Source organism: Periplaneta americana, chromosome 8 (genome assembly GCF_040183065.1).
Source record: "Periplaneta americana isolate PAMFEO1 chromosome 8, P.americana_PAMFEO1_priV1, whole genome shotgun sequence".
NCBI lineage: Eukaryota > Metazoa > Arthropoda > Insecta > Blattodea > Blattidae > Periplaneta > Periplaneta americana.
This window is the reverse complement of record NC_091124.1, coordinates 158,022,186-158,044,733: the sequence shown is the minus strand read 5'-3', so window position 1 is coordinate 158,044,733 and position 22,548 is coordinate 158,022,186. Positions and strand designations below refer to the sequence as shown.

Below are 22,548 nucleotides of genomic sequence, written 5' to 3'. Positions count from 1 at the left end.
TCTACCCTCGAATACCGTGTCACAGTATTTGTGACAGTAGACACAATGTCCAACCACAGTTCTACCGATTCTTCACCATAATCACATTGTGATTCAAGACCCCGGCCTCTTAGTCACTTGTAATGAGTGCACATCTGTACTTGTTTTTATAATGTAAAATATGCATATCTCTAGGATATTCAATTAAAATGGAAGTGTAGAAATGTCTTAGTCTTTTCAATTTAGGCTAATTAGATTGATATAAGCGTATCTTATAGTCTGTGTTCTCTGAACATTTAATTAAAATCAGGTTGTAGAGTTTATTTTAAATTTTCCAAGGTTTTGTTTAACGTGAAATGAACATTGTTCATTCTTTGTTCTCTAACACAGTTTAAACACAAATATTAAACGGTATATCATCTGTATTTTTTCTTACGAGTTTAAAAACAATGTACATGGGAATGATCTTCTACTTCCCTGTTCAAAACAAGCCAGGTGAAGAGGGGTTGTTCATAACAACACAAGTTAATGTGCACTCCCTGCTGATTTCAGCGTTGCACGATCTCATAATTCATGTTTTTTTTTTTTTTTTTCCAGAAAATTATTCAAAACATAGCAAAATGATATTTGTCTTTTTTGTTGCTCTTTACTGAAGGAATCATTCCAGAATTAATGACATTACTTACGGTTCAACAGAGAAATCAGAAATAGTAGTAAGTTATTATTATTGCTGACTGATTACAACATTAAAAGTGAAGTACGTTGCAGCCATTAATTTTAGATATTTTACAATTTGTAAAGGTGGAAGGAGTCCATAATCGTACCTATCTTTAAAAAGGGGGACAAGACTAACTGTAGTAACTTTCGAGGAATATCACTTTTGTTGACGTCGTACAAAATTTTGTCCAACATTCTTTTGAGAAGATTAACTCCGTACGTAGATGAAATTATTGGGGATCATCAGTGCGGTTTTCGGCGTAATAGATCGACTATTGATCAGATGTTTTGTATTCGACAGATAATGGAGAAAAATGGGAGTATAAGGGTACAGTGCATCAGTTATTCATAGATTTCAAAAAGGCATATGACTCGGTTAAGAGGGAAGTATTATATGATATTCTTATTGAATTTGGTATTCCCAAGCAACTAGTTCGATAAATTAAAATGTGTCTCAGTGAAACGTACAGCAGAGTCCGTATAGGTCAGTTTCTGTCAGATGCGTTTCCAATTCACAGTGGGCTAAAGCAAGGAGATGCACTATCACCTTTACTTTCTAACTTTGCTCTAGAGTATGCCATTAGGAAAGTTCAGGATCACAGAGAGGGTTTGGAATTAAACGGGTTACATCAGCTGCTTGTCTATGCGATGACATGAATATGTTAGGAGAAAATCCACAAATGATTAGGGAAAATACGGGAATTTTACTTGAAGCAAGTAAAGAAATAGGTTTGGAAGTAAATCCCGAAAAGACAAAATATATGATTATGTCTCGTGGCGAGAATATTGTACGAAATGGAAATATAAAAATTGGAAATTTATCCTTTGAAGAGGTGGAAAAATTCAAGTACTTGGGAGCAACAGTAACAAATATAAATGATACTCGGGAGAAAATTAAACACAGAATGAATATGGGAAATGCCTGTTATTATTCGGTTGAGAAGCTTTTAGCATCCTGTCTGTTGTCAAAAAATCTGAAAGAATTTATAAAACAGTTATATTACCTGTTGTTCTATATAGTTGTGAAACTTGGACTCTCACTTCGAGAGAGGAACATAGGTTAAGGTTGTTTGAGAATAAGGTGCTTAGGAAAATATTTGGGGCTAAAAGGGATGAAGTTACAGGAGAATGGAGAAAGTTACACAACACAGAACTGCATGCATTGTATTCTTCCCGACATAATTAGGAACATTAAATCCCAACGTTTGAGATGGGCAGGGCATGTAGCGCGTATGAGCGAATCCAGAAATGCATATAGAGTGGTAGTTGGGAGGCCGGAGGGAAAAAGACCTTTGGGGAGGCTGAGACGTAGATGGGAAGATAATATTAAAATGGATTTGAGGGAAGTGGGATATGATGATAGAAACTGGATTAATCTTGCACAGAATAGGGACCTATGGCGGGCTTATGTAAGGGCGGCAATGAACCTACGGGTTCCTTAAAAGCCAGTAAGTAATTAAGTATAAAGGTGGAATTTTTATTTAAAGTGACGAGCGATATTAATAGTTGTCTGGCTTAGGCTTGAAATGGCAAGCTGCAAATCCCATTTTCAGTTGTGTCTGTAATCATATTTAATTAAATCACTAATACTTAGGATGTTTGATTAGTTTTTTTTTCTTAAGTTCATTTATACACATCTGTGCATCTGTGGTCATATCGCGTGTTTAAGTTCTGTGGGAATACCAGTAGGCCGTTTTTACCATTGTTGAGTTTCTGTTTTCTGTTGTACTCGTATGATATAGAGTAGATGGCTTATGTTATGTAACTGATTTAGATTTTGATTAATGTTTAGGAGTGTAATATTGATGACTGAGGCAATGATGAATCATGGTATGTGAATTCCAATCCTGCATTTGCCTTTTGTGCTCGAGGGAAATCATGAAAACCACCAGTCAATTGGTCGGCCACGGGATCTCCCGAATGTGAATCTCAAACGTTACTGTCTGAGCCAACTCACTTGGTGTTTAGTTCATTATTATAAACGCTATATAAACTGCAGCAGCTCGCAGAAAATACACTTCAGCTGCTACCGATTTATTAAATTATTTCAAGTCCATGTTTCATAGATGTACAACTTACCTACGTGTAAATACCGTTAAATGTTGTTTAGTATATTACCCTCGATTGGAAATATTAACTGAAATCTTTCAAAACTTGGATTCCGAAGTTTGCCGAGATAGGTAAAACCTTGACAAGGGTAACAATTGTTTCCTGGGTTCCTCTCCGGGAATTTCTGAATCTAGCTAAAGCATTTTGAGTACATAAATATTACGTCGGGTGACCTCGTGTGGAGAATGTCGCGTGCCTGCAGTTAAGAATAGACTCCTTCGATTTCTTGAGACGAATCTCCTCCCACCCCAGTGATGAATGCTACAGGTGATCGTTTACCGGATGGGGGATTTCCCCAACATCGAGTAGTACTGCAAACGTAAGACACAAACGTTGCTACTACACTTCGGACGGGGAATGACTGTTACAAAGAAACCTACAATACCTCGACAGATCTGTCTTGAAAAAAATTCATATGGTCTGTTTATTTTTCGTACAATGATAATTCGTAATAACAGACGAAAAAAGCACATTCGTTAAACATGTTTCAAAGGCCTACTGTATACAGGGTATTTTAAATTTAAATTGTGGCTTACTTAACGACGCTCGCAACTGCAGAGGTTATATCAGCGTCGCCGGTGTGCCGGAATTTTGTCCCACAGTAGTTCTCTTACATGCCAGTAAATCTACTAATATGAGCCTGCCGCATCGACATGGGCCGGGATCGAACCCGAACTTCGAGCACAGAAGACTAGCGCTATACCGACTACGCTACCCACGCCGACTACTGTATATTTTATTACCATTCTACTATGCATATGATTGTCGCATCCTACGTGCACCACATCGCTCACTAGCCGTGGAAAGGAATCAACATTCAGATTCGCATAATTAAATATTAAATTTCTTTTAATCCTCTTATTCTTACATTGATTTGACACACACACACAGTGCTGGACTAAGCAGTGCGGAGCTTGTAGCTTAATATTATAAAAGGATACCAAATTTATAGAAATGCACATAGGTATTAAAATATAGCCTAATTCATTTATTTGAACAGTAAAGTAATTCAATATTTTAATTTGCTATTCGGCCAGTAAAGCCTCAGTAGACCCCTACATTCTAGCCTGGCATGTAATGAATGAATTAGAGAAAAAATTCTGGTTCTGATTAAAATTTATTACCTGGTATATATAGTGCATTACTGTATGAGAATCGTGCATGAAAAATTAAGCAGTGAATATAAAAATATGCACCCCTCCAGTTTAGATCCTCTAGAACGGCTGCTGTTATATACTACATTGGCCTGAGGCGGTATACGGAAAAAAAGGCCCATAGTCCAACATGGCATTCTGAGAAAAACGCTTTTAAAGTTTTCAATGTGCTATATTTATTGTTCTGATTTTTATATCATCGTGTTTTTTTACAAAAAGTAGTACTGTTTTATTTACCCTCATCAAAAATGTTGCATATGTTTATATTGTTAATAAAGGAACATTAGGCCTATATTAAAATTAAACTTAAACAATGTATGTGCCCTTTTTCCAAAGATCATATTTATTATCATTTAAAATGCAGTTTTTGAAGAATAGTTATAATTATTTATTAAGCTCAGTAATACTGGTAAAAGCGGATTTAATCTTTACTATCCAGTTTTTGTCTTCTGTTAGGAAAGACTTCTGATTCATTGTATGATTGGTCACTTTCATACCACTGGTATAAGGAAATCTAACCTTCGTTCAACATAATATTTTATATCCAAGTCCTGTCTTGTTCTGTTGGGAATCTGTAATGTGATGTATCATCATTCACTTTGGATGCATTAAATACAATTAAATCGCATCAATTATTTTCTATTTTATAACTACTGAAACATTTTTTTTATTCTTATGTTCAATATTTACTTACTTACAAATAGTTTTTAAGGAACCCGAAGGTTCACTGCCGCCCTAACATAAGGCCGCCATCGGTCCCTATCCTGAGCAAGATTAATCCAGTCTCTACCATCATATCTCACCTCCCTCAAATCCATTTTAATATTATCCTCCCATCTACGTCTCGGCCTCCCCAAAGGTCTTTTTCCCTCCGGCCTCCCGACTAACATTCTGTATGCATTTATGGATTCGCCCATACGTGCTACATGCCCTGCCCATCTCAAACGTCTGGATTTAATGTTCCTAATTATGTCAGTAGAAGAATACAATGCGTGCAGTTCTGTGTTGTGTAACTTTCTCCATTCTCCTGTAACTTCATCCCTCTTAGCCCCAAATATTTTCCTAAGAACCTTATTCTGAAACACTCTTAATCTCTGTTCCTCTGTTAAAATGAAAGTCCAAGTTTCACAACCATACAGAACAACCGGTAATATAACTGTTTTATAAATTCTAACTTTCAGATTTTTTGGCAGCAGACTAGTTGATAAAAGCTTCTCAACCGAATAATAACACGCATTTCCCATACCTACCTGTTTATTCTGCGTTTAATTTCCTCCCGAGTGTCATTTATATTTGTTACTGTTGCTCCATGATATTTGAATTTTTCCACCTCTTCGAAAGCTAAATCTCTAATTTTTATATTTTCATTTCGTACAATATTCTGATCACGAGACATCATATACCTTGTCTTTTCGGGATTTACTTCCAAACCTATCGCTTTACTTGCTGTAAGTAAAATTTCCGTGTTTTCCCTAGTCGTTTGTGCATTTCCTCCTAACATATTCACGTCATCCGCATAGACAAGAAGCTGAAGAACCCGTTCAATTCCAAACCCTGTCTGTTATCCTGAACTTTCCTAATGGCATATTCTAGAGCAAAGTTAAAAAGTAGAGGTGATAGTGCATCTCCTTGCCCGCAGTGAATTGGAAAAGCATCAGATAGAAACTGGCCTATACGGACTCTGCTGTTAGTTTCACAGAGACACATTTTAATTAATCGAACTAGTTTCTTGGGAATACCAAATTCATTAAGAATATTATATAAAACTTCTCTCTTAACCGAGTCATATGCCTTTTTGAAATCTATGAATAACTGATGTACCGGTACTGTACCCTTTCCTCCAATATCTGTCGAATACAAAAAAAATCTGTTCAATATTTATGTTTCTAAATACAAAATAAATGTTAATAAGAAACGTTTTTGACTCATTTTGTAAATCATCTCGCGACCCTTCTCAATCCCTTACACGCCCCCTGGGGGTCACGACCCACACTTTGGGAGCCGCTGAATTAGACTTACCATCGAGTATGTGAAAGGCTTGTTTCACTGAAATTTAATTTCCGACATTTGTATCCCGAATAAAATAATGCTGAAATAGATGAACTGAGAAAAATTGCAGAATAGGTGACGAGGTTCTCAGCGGAGTTGCTGTATGTAATACAATCCACTTTTCAAGCTAAAGGTGCACTGCTGTTCATTGAAGGTCACCAATACCCATCTGAGGCTTCAGGATTCAGATGTTTTGTATTAGATTTGGTGAGTGATAATATTGTTATTTGCATAGTTATAGGCAGTGTTGTCAACCGTAGGCTACGCTCTGGATCGTACATGTACGATAATCTGATATCATATGCGTCCGTTTGATCCAACCACGGATAGTACGCAAAATGTACGATCCTATCGGCAAATAGGAAGAAACATGTTTAAAGAGGGATTTTGAAAATTTGTTACAATTTACGACATTTGGAATCTCATACTCGTGTATATTTCTGCAGTAATTATTATATTTCACTTATGCAATCAAAGTAGTTTCTGCGTGTAGCACTTCTGGCTACAAGTGCTGTAGACCTAAGTCCATTGGCGCAAAACAGATTTCTATAATCAATGCTCTCTTATATCTCCAGGTCTAGGCGACAACTTCATTTTCATAGACTGAACGTTATTTTATAGCGACTCGCTAAGAAATCATAATATATTACTTGTGGCTATTCAAAAATGATGCGGACAAAGATTCTTCCGTCGTTTATTTGCAAACTTCCCAGATACTGTTCTCCAACCACGAGAAAGTATCTGCGGAATGAAACGCAGCGGGGTAATGCTGTGAATGAATGTTGATGTCATAAGGTCACACACGTGGGTACTCGTATCTCTATTGGCTAGCTCTCACAGCACAAACAATAACACTGATACATTTTTATACTACCCTAGTTACAAAATTAGATCACTGTTAATCTCCTGGTCTTTTAATCCCTCCATACAGGAAATAACATATGCAAGAGAGCGCATGATTTTTAAACTGACGTTGTAACGATAATATTATCTATCTACTTCGCTCCAATAGATGACGCAATAGTAAGCACATTCCTTTCACGGTTGATCTCCTGGTTGGAGAACAGTACATGGTCTCTCTAATCCTCTCAATAGTGTCAACATAAATTTTACTGTTGTCACGTAGGCAGATTAATAAGTTGGTCATAATGTTTTGGAAACCCCGGAACCAGTGGCAGTTCTAGTGGCCCGGATTGGAACAGAAAGCAAAGACTGTTCAAGTGCAAGAAAAATTTAAAGGCTGGCCAAAGTGCGTAAAAAAAACATGAAATTATAATTTCGCACTTAATCGCAAAAATCTCCCATATTTCGCATTTTGTACTCAATTTCGCATTTATTGCGGATTAAAAAACCACCGTAAGGTATGAAATTCCCTCCCTAAGGTACAATTACGTGATTACGTAGCATTTGAAAACGTTTCGCATTTATCGGGACTGCGAAAATCTACCAACTCTAATAATAAAATTATTAACGACAAATATTCTTAGGGTCAAAAGACCTCACATAAATAGCATGAAATTCTAGAGTAGCTAAGTTGTAAGGGTTAATAAGTTGTAAAATTTCAACAAAATTAACTTATCTATCATTATCATTATCCGAAACAGTTTCGCGATGACCTCTAAGCCCATTGTCTTGCCGAGCACAAAGTAACGCGACCCTGCCATTGTTGTCACAGCTGAGAGGTTACGTAATATGTCATCTTTGTGTTTCTCGCTTAGCTTTGAAATCGTTATGCTGCTACGCTCACTTTCCAGAGAACTGCTCCACTTTACTATTAAAGATTTATGACATTCACTATCAACATGCTTTGCAAGTTTTTCTCCTAATTGAACGAAATGGCGGCAAAGGAAAACAGAAAACTGCGTATTTCTGCTCAAAGTATTCAATGAATTTATACCTATCAAATGGTTTACTGTTAAAATTTCTGTTCTTATTATACAATAACGCTTGTTTGTAAACTGACTTGCGTGGTTTGCATGGACAAGCGTAGATCGATGCACTGATATCAAATGGTTCGTCTATATTAGAGACATTTGCTCTCACCTTTACGTCCGGAGTTCGTGAGATATCGATGCATTTATACCACATGGAGGTTTGTCCACATTAGAAACATTTTAACTTGCATTTAAGTCATAAAGTTGGGGGGGGGGGGGGAGAGTTTAAGACAATAACGCTTGTTTGTAAACTGACTTGCGTGGTTTGCATGGACAAGCGTAGATCGATGCACTGATATCAAATGGTTCGTCTATATTAGAGACATTTGCTCTCACCTTTACGTCCGGAGTTCGTGAGATATCGATGCATTTATACCACATGGAGGTTTGTCCACATTAGAAACATTTTAACTTGCATTTAAGTCACAAAGTTGGGGGGAGAGTTTAAGACATTTCTGTTCACTGGGTTAACAAACACTTTCATCGCACTTGCGCTTATTACAGAAAAAAAAAAAAACTTCAAAATATTACATTGTTTAGACAAAACGCAACTAATATAAGAACACTACTAGTATCACCGACTAATCATTTGCTACTGAAAACTGTCGCGAAACGACGAATTCTTTCTGTGATTTTAAAGTAACTGACAGTGGACACTGTCAGATATACCATATTTTGAATGCAGACAACCTTTTTGGTTGTATAGAACTATCTAAAAATGTTGATTGTGGTTTGCATGTATTGCCTGTACTATGCATGTAAAAATATTACTTTTAAACTTTATTTCATTTGTTATATTTTTAAACAGAATAATGAACTGCGATCCCCGCTTGGGCTGATTACTTGGTTGGGTTTTCCGAGGTTTTCCCCAGCCGTAAGGTGAATGCCAAGTAATCTACGGTGAATTCCAAACAGGCCTAGTTTTATGTGTAGTGTACGAACCTCCAATAAAAATTACGATAATGTGGAAGCACTTGTGCATTCCAGACAAGCCGCAGGGTTGCCAACTCTGGTTATATGCGTGTTATTACAAGAAGGGCTCATCGTGCATTTTATGACCCTACGTTGCTTTCCTTCCCCTGAAACCAAGTTTGCACTTCATTACCACGCACCTCTCATTTCACACGTAATTTACTACATTTTCTTTAAATATTTCCGTATAAAATCCTTGACTTTTGAAATACATCTCCGCAAATTCAACCATTTTCACTTCCAAAATCACCGGAACTACCTCAACGCTCGTTTTTCCAAAGATTTTGGGAATTTTTTGCTGAAAATTAGTAATATATTGGTAGGTAATCTCCGCCTTTAGCTACAAATAGGCCTAATTATAACGGCCGGCGAAACGCTTTGGTGTTGTATTGGGGGGGGGGACCTAAACCGTTCGCCAGCCGCCATAATTGTGTGTTATACCAAAGGCAGGTTTTCCATATATATATATATATTCGTATAAACACTATAAACTCTAAATATGACAAGGATGTTATTAATAGTTTACAAACTATACCCCAGGGAGACCAATAATACTGCTTCGCAACCCTCTGCTGAAAAGTCTACAGAATACAATACACAAGCTACTTACGTTATGGAAATATTCTATCCCGCCAACTTGGATTACTGCTCTCTCTTCCACTTCTCAATGCAGACTGTAGCTTCCTTTCCGGCCAAAATAATTTTCTAGCTACGGTATTGTATTGTTGCAAGTCACTGTTAATGCATTCCCATTACTCAGACGGGGATAAAACTGCACAACTTAATTTTGTTAGTAGTGACTAATACTCGCTCTCTCACAGCTCATTACTAACGCACAATCACATCCGTTGAATATGACTGGTATTCGTCTAAGCATGTGACTAGCGGAATTCCCCTTCTGCGCCATCTCAAAGCATATTTCCCCTCGATCACGTGACTGGACTTTCGTCAGACGTTGAGTCATCTATCGATCCTTTCAGCACCTTTGAGAACTTATTTCTTGTTGTGTATTGTATGTACGTATCACATAATGCCGTCAATAATAGTATAATTTATTTTATTTCTCATAAAGGAGTTAATAGAAAGAATGAAAAATTCCTATTTATATTTTTTATTGTTACACATCTACAGTAGTTAGTAAATCCTCTCGGGATTAGTAGTTCCCGCTACAGGTACTAGATGGCACAGCCAGTATATTTGCGCCGAACTCTGATGTGCGCAAGGTCCGTCGATAAGACTAACAGCTGTTCGTCAGCGACATCTAGCGACCTTGATTTGCGCTACAGTGATTTGCGCAGCATTTTTTTTATATGTGTGTTGCATGCAGAGAAAGAGAGAGAATGACGGAGACAGAGCGTTTTGCCAATTCTGAGAATTAATTGATTCGTCATGTTTAAAATCTTCTTCATTGCTGTGTAATATATCTCCGATAGCGCTTATCGCTTCTGTATTATTCCTGGAACTGTTGTGTATTATAAGCAGTTATGGCGTTGGATTGTGCACTACTTACAATAATTTGTGATTACTCAGGTTTCAGTGCAAGTCAGACTTCAGTGCTGTCCAATCTTTTTGGGCGCTTTTACGGCACGATACTATTGCCAAGAACAGATTATTATTATTATTATTATTATTATTATTATTATTACTTACAAATGGCTTTTAAGGAACCCGCAGGTTCATTGCCGCCCTCACATAAGCCCGCCATCGGTCCCTATCCTGTGCAAGATTAATCCAGTCTCTATCATCATATCCTACCTCCCTCAAATCCATTTTAATATTATCTTCCCATCTACGTCTCGGCCTCCCTAAAGGTCTTTTTCCCTGCGGCCTCCCAACTAACACTCTATATGCATATCTGGATTCGCCCATACGTGCTACATGCCCTGCCCATCTCAAACGTCTGGATTTAATGTTCCTAATTATATCAGGTGAAGAATACAATGCGTGCAGTTCTGTCTTGTGTAACTTTCTCCATTCTCCTGTAACTTCATCCCTCTTAGCCCCAAATATTTTCCTAAGAATCTTATTCTCAAACACCCGTAGTCTCTGTTCCTCTCTCAAAGTGAGAGTCCAAGTTTCACAACCATACAGAACAACCGGTAATATAACTGTTTTATAAATTCTAACTTTCAGATTTTTCGACAGCAGACTGGATGATAAAAGCTTCTCAACCGAATAATGACAGGCATTTCCCATATTTATTCTGTATTCAATTTCCTCCCGAGTATCATTTATATTTGTTACTGTTGCTCCCAGATATTTTAATTTTTCCACCTCTTCGAAGGATAAATCTCCAATTTTTATGTTTCCATTTCGTACAATATTCTGGTCACGAGACATCATATAATTTGTCTTTTCGGGATTTTACTTCCAAACCTATCGCTTTACTTGCTTTAAGTAAAATTTCCGTGTTTTCCCTAATCGTTTGTGGATTTTCTCCTAATATATTCATATCATCCGCATAGACAAGAAGTTGATGTAACCCGTTCAATTACAAACCCTGTCTGTTATCCTGAACTTTCCTAATAGCACATTCTAGAGCGATAAAAAGTAAAGGTGATAGTGTATCTTCTTGCTTTAGTCCGCAGTGAATTGGAAAAGCATCATATATTATAGAAACTGGTCTATACGGACTCTGCTGTAAGTTTCACTGAGACACATTTTCATTAATCGACCTAGTTTCTTGGGAATACCAGATTCAATAAGAATATTATATAAAATTTCTCTCTTAACCGAGTCGTATGCCTTTTTGAAATCTATAAATAACTGATGTACTGTACCTTTATACTCCCATTTTTTCTCCAATATCTGTCGAATACAAAAAATGTGATCAGTAGTCTATCTATTACGCCTAAAACCGCAGTGATGTTTGCCATTACTATTAATTTAATTAATAGAAATTCATTTGTTATCAGTGTGTATTCCTAAACAAAGAAGTGCCTTGGCTCTGGGATTTCGGTAGTAGGCCTACCGATAGTAGTTACTCGTATCTTCATCGTCATCGTCGTCAATTCGGACAATTTAAAGAGAAAAATGACCTTCATGTTACCAATTTTTATTAAACTTTTTTTTAGGCATTCTATGAGTAAACATACACACACAAGCTTTTATTGACCCCAAACTCCATTCATTTAATAGTTACAAAATATATAAATTTCAAATGATTGAGAGAATGACAGACTTACTAGCGTTAATTATATAAGCACGTGTGGCTTACAGCTGTTTCGGTGTATAGTGTACACCATCATCAGAGCCTACTAGATCTCGGCATCATCTTGATATCGCTACCTGTTGTAGGGGTATGTAAGTAAGTCTGCCATTTTATCAATCATTTGTATTTAAGTGTTAAAAGTAGTGTACGCAAGATTCAAGATGGATATAAATTTCCATAAAAGTCTGCACACTGTTTAATGTTAACTTCAATATCTGGTATTCTAATATGTTGTAGGAGCATCGTTCTAGGCTCGTTTAAACCTAATTAAACACGCTTTCGACACATAGGGCGTTGGAATAGATAAAATGTAGCAGTTTTTGTGTAAATGTACTTACTTACTTACAAATGACTTTTAGAGAACCCGGATGTTCATTGCCGCCCTCACATAAGCCCGCCATCGGTCCTATTCTGAGCATGATTAATCCAGTTCCTAGCATTATATCCCACCTCCCTCAAATCCATTTTAATATTATTGTCACATCTACGTCTCGGCCTCCCCAAAGATCATTTTCCCTCAGGTCTCCCAACTAACACTCTATACGCATTTCTGGATTGACCCATACGTGTTCCTGGCCGTCTCAAACGTCTGGATTTGTTGTTGTTTAGACCAGACGTCTCAGTAGGGCCTCCTCGGAGCACTTCGTCCTCTCTCTCTTTTTTTTTATGTAAGAGTGGAACAAGATGCGGGAGCAGTTCGTGTGTCTCCGGATGACGTCATTGACCGCGACGTTTGAATAGACATCTGTAACCGCTACGATTTTGTCTCCATCTCCGAAGAAAGAATGTCCTTATTACCGCAAATGTATGAACAAATAAAAGCTTTCACAGGGAAAGAGAAATTGTGGGAGTTGCAAGTTACAGTGGATAACTGTTACCACTTAATTAATCTAAAATTATTACCTAATTTCAATCAAGACCAGTGTAACAAATATAATGAAGTACTGAAGGACTTGAGAAAAGAATTTGAGAGGATATATCATAAGAATACGTACTTTAACAATCAACAAGTTTAATTCTAATTTTATTATTATTATTATTATTATTATTACTATTATTATTATTTAATTGAATTTTATTTTATTCAACATAGTATGAACTTAAAAAAAAGAGAGATACCAAAAACCATTTACTAGAAATGAAGTATTTTGTTGTTTAGTCAACTGTCCGAAGACAGGTCTGAACCTCACATGTGATATCAACAAGGCACCACTTATGAGGCAACTAGGCCAGGAGATAATGGGCTAGGGTAGCCAGTTCCTTGTACTTAAATAATTACGTAACGTATGGTTCTTCATGCTTCAGATGTCTTCTTTTTTACTCATAATATATAATTAGAAAATACATTTATTATTATTATTATTATTATTATTATTATTATTATTATTACTGCAAACGACTTACGAAATTTTATTCCTTCCGAAAACAACCGTCTATTGTGACAGTACAACTCAAAAGTGCAGCTTTGTGGAATTTCTCCTGCGACAGTTAAAACTTAGCTCGCTCATGCTTGTAATATGAATCAACGATCGGCTATCTTCGGGTATTGAGCTTATCTCTTCAGCTGACTACGCTATCTATATCTGCTCTGTGTAACAACTTTTATGCGTTGGCCTTGAGACGCCTGGTTTAGACTGTCGGAAGACAGGTCTGGGCCTCATAAGCGATACCAAGAAGGCACCACTTATGAGGCAACTAGGCCAGAAGATAATGGGGTAGTTCCTTTTCCCCTCCATTGCATACATCGCCGACTAGCTACATATTACACTAATCAGACTTCAGATGCATACAAACAGTTGCTCTTCCTCTGACACATATCGTCAAGTGAGAGAGTACATTACATTAGCACACGTGTCTTGCATTAAAGTATTAATCTAACGTTTTTTTACAGGAAAATAAACTGTACGGAATCAGTTCAAACTACCACTATTTTCTCTTCATGTGAGGCAGAGTATTGTTTTATTACTGCTTTGTTAGTTGAAATGAGGATGGAAGAAAGTATTGTTAAAGCCTTGGTTTTCTGAACCGACGCGTGCGAGGTGCGAGAGAAGCCTCGCTGTATCGCCTCGGACCGATTCGTCCACGGATTTCTGCGAGGCGCGCACTGCGAGGTTTCAGCAAATACTGTAGCTTTGGATCTAGAAGGTTGTAAAGAGGAGGTGTAGATTGATTTTCGCATTGCTTAATTTTAAATTAATTCACAGCGTTTTGAAGATTGCTTCGATCTTCCTCTTCAAGTGAGATAAAGAGTAAATGAGAACGTTAACAAACAGATATGCCATTTCACTGATCAACGATAGATTATATAGAGCGAAAGAACTGAAGAGCAATATGAGGATTCATAAAATCGGATATATGAAGAAAATAATAAAATAACTTATCTAGGAAAATAAAACAATTCCAGTTTAGATATATGTGGAGTAGGTACAGACGGTCTACTGGCCACAAATAACCGTGCATATAGCAGTAAAATAGTATAAATCTGCATACATAATAATAATAATAATAATAATAATAATATTGATTTATTTTAGCTGGCAGAGTTAAGGCCGTAAGGCCTTCTCTTCCACTCAACCAGCAAAAAGTGTATATACATATGCATGAACTTACAAAGAATCCAACAATTTGATTGAGATGAGAGTTACATGTATACAAAAGTTATTTACAAATTAAACAACAAAATACTATGAACTATTAATTAAACACTGAAATAAACTGTGTAGCAGAATTAAACTAAAATACATAGAATGTTAATATATTTCAAATAATATTAGATAATAGAAAGAGATTATTACGAGACAATTAAAATACAGCACAATCAGGATGATGTCTAAAGAAAAAAGTAACAATGTAGTCAGTGATAGTTTAAATCAGTATGATTGGAGTGAAATGCTAATAAGGTTATCTTTTAAGCTGTTCTTAAAGGTGTTTATTGTCTTGCAGTCCCTAATACTTTGTGACAAGGAATTCCATTGACGCGAGGTGGATATTGTAAAAGATGATGAATAACAAGATGTTCTATGAAGAGGTATACTTAGCGTGCCACAGATAAGTGATCTGGTATTTACGTCGTGGTTAGAGTATAGATAAGAGAAACGAGACGAAAGGTAATTTGGTGTTGAAGTGTGCAGAATTCGAAAGAGTAAAGACAAAGAGTGTAAAGTTCTACATTCTTTAAGTCGGAGCCACGAGAGACTTGCGAAGGACGGTGATATGTGATCATACCGTCGGATGTTGCACACGTATCTGACACACATATTCTGAGCTCGCTGTAACTTGACTGACAATTCAGAACTTAGGTCACTTAACAAAACGTCACAATAATCGAAGTGCGGCGTTACTAGACCCTAGTGTAAAAGAAACAGACACTCGTACCTAGTTTTCTTCTCAGGCTGTCATCTAGCAGTTCAAAAAAGAACTATGTGGGAGAGATTTCTAGTGTTTTATAACTTATCCATAAATTATATTATCTAAGTTCATATACGGGTTCAAGGAACAAATGTGTGATAAAATTAATAATATAGCGTATAGCAATGAAATAAAACAATTAGATGCATGGAGTGTTGATAGTTTACTGAAGATATCAGTCATCTAAAAATAGAATAATGTTCTCTTCCTCATTAGCTTTTACCTATGATTGAGGTTCTGACTGTTACGTCTAGTGTAATATTATCAGGCAGTACAACTCACATAACGAAAAGTGTCAGAGGAAGAACAATTGTTGCATACATCTCAAGTCTGATTAATTTACATACTACTTGTATGTGATTTATGCAATGGACGAGGATTGGAGCCGGCAACCCTACCAAATTATCTCCTGGCTCAGTTTCCTCGTGAACGATGCCTTATTGGCGCCACTTATGAGGTTCCAACCGTTCTTCAGACTGTTAATTAAACATACGTACATACATTAGCTTTCTCTTTCAAAAGTAGCAAACAGGCGGCGAGATCACTGTCAAGGTCAGTGGGGAAATGGAAGGAGAAACAATTAAAAGGTACGCAAAAACGCGTCTTTGCAATGGAATTTGAGGCTAAGAAAAATTGAATATGTGAGCGGCAAGCCTGCTGGCCGTTAGTCCCTGAGTTTCGCCGTTGAGAAACCACAAGCTGCGCAGCGTCATTGAGAAGATGGTTCGCAGCGCCGGCCTCGCACCTCGCACGTCGCATGCGTGGTTCAGAAAAAACAACACTTCAGTGTTCCATGTAGTGGTTTAATTTTCGCATACCTTTTTTTCAGAAGTTCACATTATACGGAGCTATTATTATCATACGTCCCAGAATAGTGCGGCTCTGCGTGGTTTCCGCCGCGCGCTGACCGTTCCTCCCGCGCAATCGACCTCCAGTAGCCATATGGCATTCAGTGTGCTTAGAAGTCGTGTTATGAAACTCTCGATTCTTCAAGTGTACAATGTTAGTGTATGAAGTTCAGTGATTATTGTGTATTTATGTAATGTCTAGCAAAAAATTCTCACTGTGTGAACGTGTGTATATGTACAATACGTACATGAAAGGCAAAAGGTCGTGTGCGAAAACGAGACGAAAATTCCGAATAAAGTTTCCAAACAGACCTGTGCCTTCTTCCAAAACAATTAGACGACTCGCTAAAAGATTTAAAGAAACAAGCTCAGTGAAGAATCGAAAATCAAGCAGAAAACGTAATGTTCTTATGCGAAACGATTGTCAGTTTTATTTCCAACAAGATTCCGCCACTGCTCATACAGCTGCCGTGTTAATGAAGGAATTGAGGCGTATTTTCGGTACGAGACTGATCAGTAATAATTTGAGGCCTCCACGAAGCCCAGATATAACACCCGGTGAATTTTATTTATGGGTAACACTAAAAGGTAGGGTTTATAGGAAAAATCCTCATGCTATAGATGAACTAAAAGACTATATACGAGAAGAAATCCAAGCTATCAATGATGTGGAACTTCAGAGTGTTGTTCATTCGTTTATCAGAAGATGTCAGTTGTGTGTGGCGGCAAACGGGGGCCATTTTCAGCAACGACTGTGAGCATGGTAAGTCCAAATTATTGAACATTTATTGTTAGTACTGTTATATATCGGAGAAGCGCCGGAGAAATGGTGGCTCTTCGGAAACCACGCAGGGCACGGTCGACCGGCCGGCCGCTCTTTTCTGGGACGTATGATAATAATAGCTCTGTATTTGATAATCCTACTTGCTGAAGAAATTGAAGGAAATGCCACTAATATTTTTCACAGCCCATTCGAACAATTTCTTGAGTGTTGTGATGGGATGTTGAAGTGGTTGAAGACACGCTTTCGTACTTCTGCCGCCTATGCCATCACAAGGGTCTTTACCGTGCGATGTTGCAAAAAGGTGCCACTGTGCAGATACTCCATAATCCCTTTCATGGTAGCATGTGTTTACAAAATTCTTTCTATTGTTATATTGTGCACTCGCGCCGTCAAAAAATTAAATCATTTCATTAACAATTTCTACTTCCTCCTTCAGAAACGTTATTAAAATATAACGCTGATAAAATTGAACTGCATTAGTTTCATATTTAAGGCACTCAGATATTACAACTAGATTCCTGTATTTCACTTCACATTCTTGTGTGAAATAGTTACAAATGGATGCACCATGGTCTGTGGCCTTATCGTTAATCTAGCAAACACTCTGCATAGAATCTTGAATGACGAAGGCATAATTTTTCTAAAAATCACATATGACCAGTGGCGATTTCTCTTAAGGAGCACAGGAGCAGTGCACCACCTCTTCAAATAACACACGTTTTATAAGTTATATCAATGAGCTGCAGTAGACTATGTGAGCGACATAATTCTTTATTATAATACTATGCAAAAATAACACTGCATGTGTACTGTTATTGTTTACGCCTGGGACTTATGTTTACCGCTCGACACTTGCGGCACACTGCTCCATTCGAGCATGCGCAGTAGTACTGTTTCACTGGCAGGCTTTGGAGCATGATAGGTAGGTTTACAGTGAGCGTAGGAGGGGTTAGGAGCACTTTCAGATGTGTTCTCAAGCTCGTCCCATCATAAATGCTACAATGAATAGTGTGCAAAATCTGTTAAATGTGTAATTTTCTATAAGACCTTTACACGAAAAGATCAATATAAAGAAGATGGGTAGACCTACACATGAATTAAAATTATAAGTGACGAAGAACAGTAACAGAGAAGTGACTAGAAAATTCAACATTCGGACTTACGAGAAATGCAATATGCGGCTGCAATATAAAAGACGCTGTATTTTGTTTTCTTTGCTTGTTGTTCGACGGCGAACATTTATTGACAAAAATAAGTACGTTTTATGAATTTTATTTATTTTTCTGTTTGAATTTAGGACTTTGCGTAGTAACTACATAATTTTGATTATCGTTCTGCAGATATGATTGATTTGAAGCGCATGAATGAAGGAATTAAAAAACACGATTCTTCAGCTGCACACATCAACAATAATGTTAAATTAGCAGTGTTGGGTCAAACAAACATATAGACGCAATTAGATTCAATTGGATTGTTGAACTTCACAATGATAAAGCTACCAAGCACAGATATGTGCGTGCGGTTTTGTGGAGCTTTGAGTTGGCTTTAAGAGATCACGAAGACGGAATTCATCTTTAAACGCTAGTATTTTTCTTGGCCTCATCAATTTCAGTTCTGAATTAGACCCACTCTTAAGGAACAATTGGAAAGAGGAACAGTGTTTAAGAGCACGTCAAACACTATACAGAACGAAATCCTTCAAGCAATTTTGATGTATGCCATGATGAGATTTCAAAGAAATAAAGAAAGCTGCTGACTTTTTAACAGTTAAGGCTGATGAGACGACACACGTATCGAACGCTTGTGAACGTGTGAACTGTGTTATAAAACGCAATATAGCGAAAACAATATTATTTACGGTGTGCTCAGTAGAAATTGAACACTTTACTTTGCTATTGTTGGACTGCCTAGAAAACTGATTAACTGCAATTTCTTGACTAACAAAATTATGTAAATCTATACCTACGTAGCGTATGTTAATAGTTATGTAATAGTACCTGTAATAATAATAATAATAATAATAATAATAATAATAATAATAATCATCATCATAATCACAATAAATATTTGTGCACCACCAGGATTTTTTATCACCACACGCCACTGCATATGACTCAGGATTCTCCTTCCTGTACGTTTTCGTTCTCTGAGAAATTTAGCGTGCAGCTGTCAAATAAACGCATGAAATGCAAAAGCTTCTAATTTTGTGGACAACTTTCCTAAAAAAAATCCTCATCTTGTGACTATAATTTCCAAATTTGTTCTATCAACTGCCGCCCATTGCTTGTAAGTAATTTTTCAAATGATGTTGTCCATAAACATCTCGCAAGTTATTAAATAAGACCTTTCTGGAAGCACATCTGTTATAGCCTACATTTTCGAAGTATTAATGATAGACTTGCTGTTTTTCTAAATACGCGGAGGCAATACGATATTTGAAGCAGCTGAAAAACTAACTAAAGGTTATCACGAAATAATGTGATTTGTAGACGGGGTCAAAACGTTTCAAGACAGGTTTAATATAAGAACAGTGGAGATACTTACACGATAACTAGTGCTTGTCTCCTTCAAAGTACACTCCTCCTGCTGTAATACAGGTCTGCCAGCGTCCCTGCCACATTTCAAAGCACCTTTGGAAGCCACTTTCCTGGAGACTATTTAGTTCCCTTGTCGCATTCGCTTTGATGATAGGAATGTCATCGAATCTATGCCCTTTGAGTTTCATTTTTAGTCGGGGAAACAAGAAAAAGTCTGCAAATCTGGATTCAGAAACAAAGGCTCAATCCTCACAATGGAAGTCGCCAAATTCTCCTCGGCCCAAGAAAGCGAGACTGTGAAGCCGGAACGGGAAAATTGCCTAATCCTAGAAGCGGAAAAGGAGATATGACTTATTTATTTTAACTTGATTCCAATTTTATTAATGAATAGTCATACCTGTGTGCTTCGCTGCACTTATTACAAATAAACATTACTTAATTTCAAGGAAAAATTGTTCCGGGACCGGGTATCGATCCCGGGACCCTTCGCTTAGCGCACGAATGCTCTACCGATTGACCTACCCCAGGAACTATACACTACACAGTCATAATTTTCTTTCATATCCACACAACTCAAATGGGCTGACAAGATGCCAGAACCCAACTTTGAGTGCACACAAAGGTACGTTAACAGGAAGCCACAATTAAAGTCACACAGAATTTGTGTGCACTCAAAGTTGGTTTCTGGCGTCTTGTCAGCCCGAGTTGTGTGGATATAAAGGAAACATCGTGACGGTGTCGTGTATAGTCTCTAGTGTAGTTCAGTCGGTAGAGCATTCGTGCACTAAGCGAAGGGTTCCAGGATCGATACCCGGCCCCGGAACAATTTTTCCTTGAAATTATTCAAACCTGCTCTGAAAGCCAGATTTATATATACATTACATAAGTAAATATGTTACATTATAAAATACAGCTTTGCTATTACCCCTGATCACATATGTAATATATTGGCCATGCCTATGTTAAATCGGTAACATGTGGAAGAGAACAACCATCAGGATCGCCACCGTCGATTGAGAACGACCGCTAGATGGAAGTACAGTTGCCCCATGCAATTCAAATGAGAATTATAACGTAACTTCTTATGCAGTAGCTAGATGGCAGCATAGTGACATTGATAGAAGTTGTTACCGTCAAAGCCTATGAGGCTAAGCAATCTGTTATATACTGTATGTGATCTGGACTATTATCTAGAAAAATATTATTGAAAGTTTCTCAGTTACTTCAGTTAACGAGGTATGTATAACTCATATAGAATGCCATGAACTTACATGTAAAACTTGCTGCAAAGGAAACGGAACGAATTGAAGCTGTTATATAAATGATTACGTGATGATTATGAATATGATGACGATTATTATTATTATTATTATTATTATTATTATTATTATTATTATTATTATTATTATTATTATTCGTGTGGGAAAATATCAGAGATAGTATCAAAATTGCAGCTGAGCAGAGCATAGGTTATTATGAAACTAAGAAAAAGAAACCGTGGTTTGATGAAGGTTGTTGCATGGTAGTAGAAGAAGGAAACAGGCAAAATTGAAATTCTTACAGGATCCAGTTGAGGAGAAGAGAGATAATTATTTCAATGAAAGTCGGGAAGCAAGTCGTACACTTAAGAATAAAAAGAGAGGTTACTTGAAGGAAAAACTGAATGAGGTAGAAACAAATAGTAAGAATAAAAACATTCGAGATTTATATAAGGGTATAACGGAATTTAAGAACGGATATCAGCCAAGGGTAAACGTGATCAAGGATGAGAATGGTGACTTGCTTGCAGACTCTCCATCAATCCTAAACAGATGGAAAAACTATTTTGCGCAACTACTAAATATACGTAGACCAAATAGAAATGATCGGGACGAAATTGAAATACAAACTGCTGAGCCATTTATACCCGAACCCACGCTTTCAGAAGTCGAAATTGCGATAGAAAATATGAAAAAGTACAAGTCTCCAGGTATCGATCAAATTCCAGCAGAATTAATACAAGAGGGTGGAAGTGCATTATATAGCGAAATTTATAAACTTGTACTTGCTATTTGGGAAAAGGAAATTGTACCAGAACAATGGAAGGAGTCCATAATTGTACCTATTTTTAAAAAGGGGGACAAAACCAACGGTGATAACTTTCGAGGAATATCACTTTTGTTGACGTCGTACAAAATTTTGTCGAATATCCTTTTGACAAGATTAACTCCGTACGTAGATGAAATTATTGGGGATCATCAGTGCGGTTTTCGGCGTAATAGATCGACTATTGATCAGATTTTTTGTATTCGACAAATAATGGAGAAAACATGGGAGTATAAGGGTACAGTACATCAGTTATTCATAGACTTCAAAAAGGCATATGACTCGGTTAAGAGGGAAGTATTATATGATATTCTTATTGAATTTGGTATTCCCAAGAAACTAGTTCGATTGATTAAAATGTGTCTCAATGAAACATACAGCAGAGTCCGTATAGGTCAGTTTCTATCTGATGCTTTTCTAATTCACTGCGGGCTAAAGCAGGGAGATGCACTATCACCTTTACACTATCACCTTTACTTTTTAACTTCGCTTTAGAATATGCCATTAGGAGAGTTCAGGATAACAGGCAGGGTTTGGAATTGAACGGGTTACGTCAGCTTCTTGTCTATGCGGATGACGTGAATATGTTAGGAGAAAATCCACAAACAATTAGGGAAAACACGGGAATTTTACTGGAAGCAAGTAAAGCGATAGGTTTGGAAGTAAATCCCGAAAAGACAAAGTATATGATTATGTCTCGTGACCAGAATATTGTACGAAATGGAAATATAAAAATTGGAGATTTATCCTTCGAAGGGGTG

The 22,548-nt window shown here is 37.1% G+C and overlaps 1 protein-coding gene and 1 long non-coding RNA gene across 3 annotated transcripts in view; one reads left to right on the top strand and one right to left on the bottom strand.

Moving 5' to 3' along the window:
- Positions 1-9,833, bottom strand: part of LOC138705186 (uncharacterized) — a 49,863-nt gene extending 40,030 nt beyond the window's left edge. Inside the window, exon 1 of the long non-coding RNA XR_011333648.1 lies at positions 9,525-9,833. This is a non-coding gene — a long non-coding RNA (uncharacterized lncRNA). The remainder of the gene's footprint in view (positions 1-9,524) is intronic.
- Positions 1-22,548, top strand: part of LOC138705188 (band 7 protein AGAP004871-like) — a 683,889-nt gene that overhangs the window by 53,027 nt on the left and 608,314 nt on the right. The window lies entirely within an intron of this gene.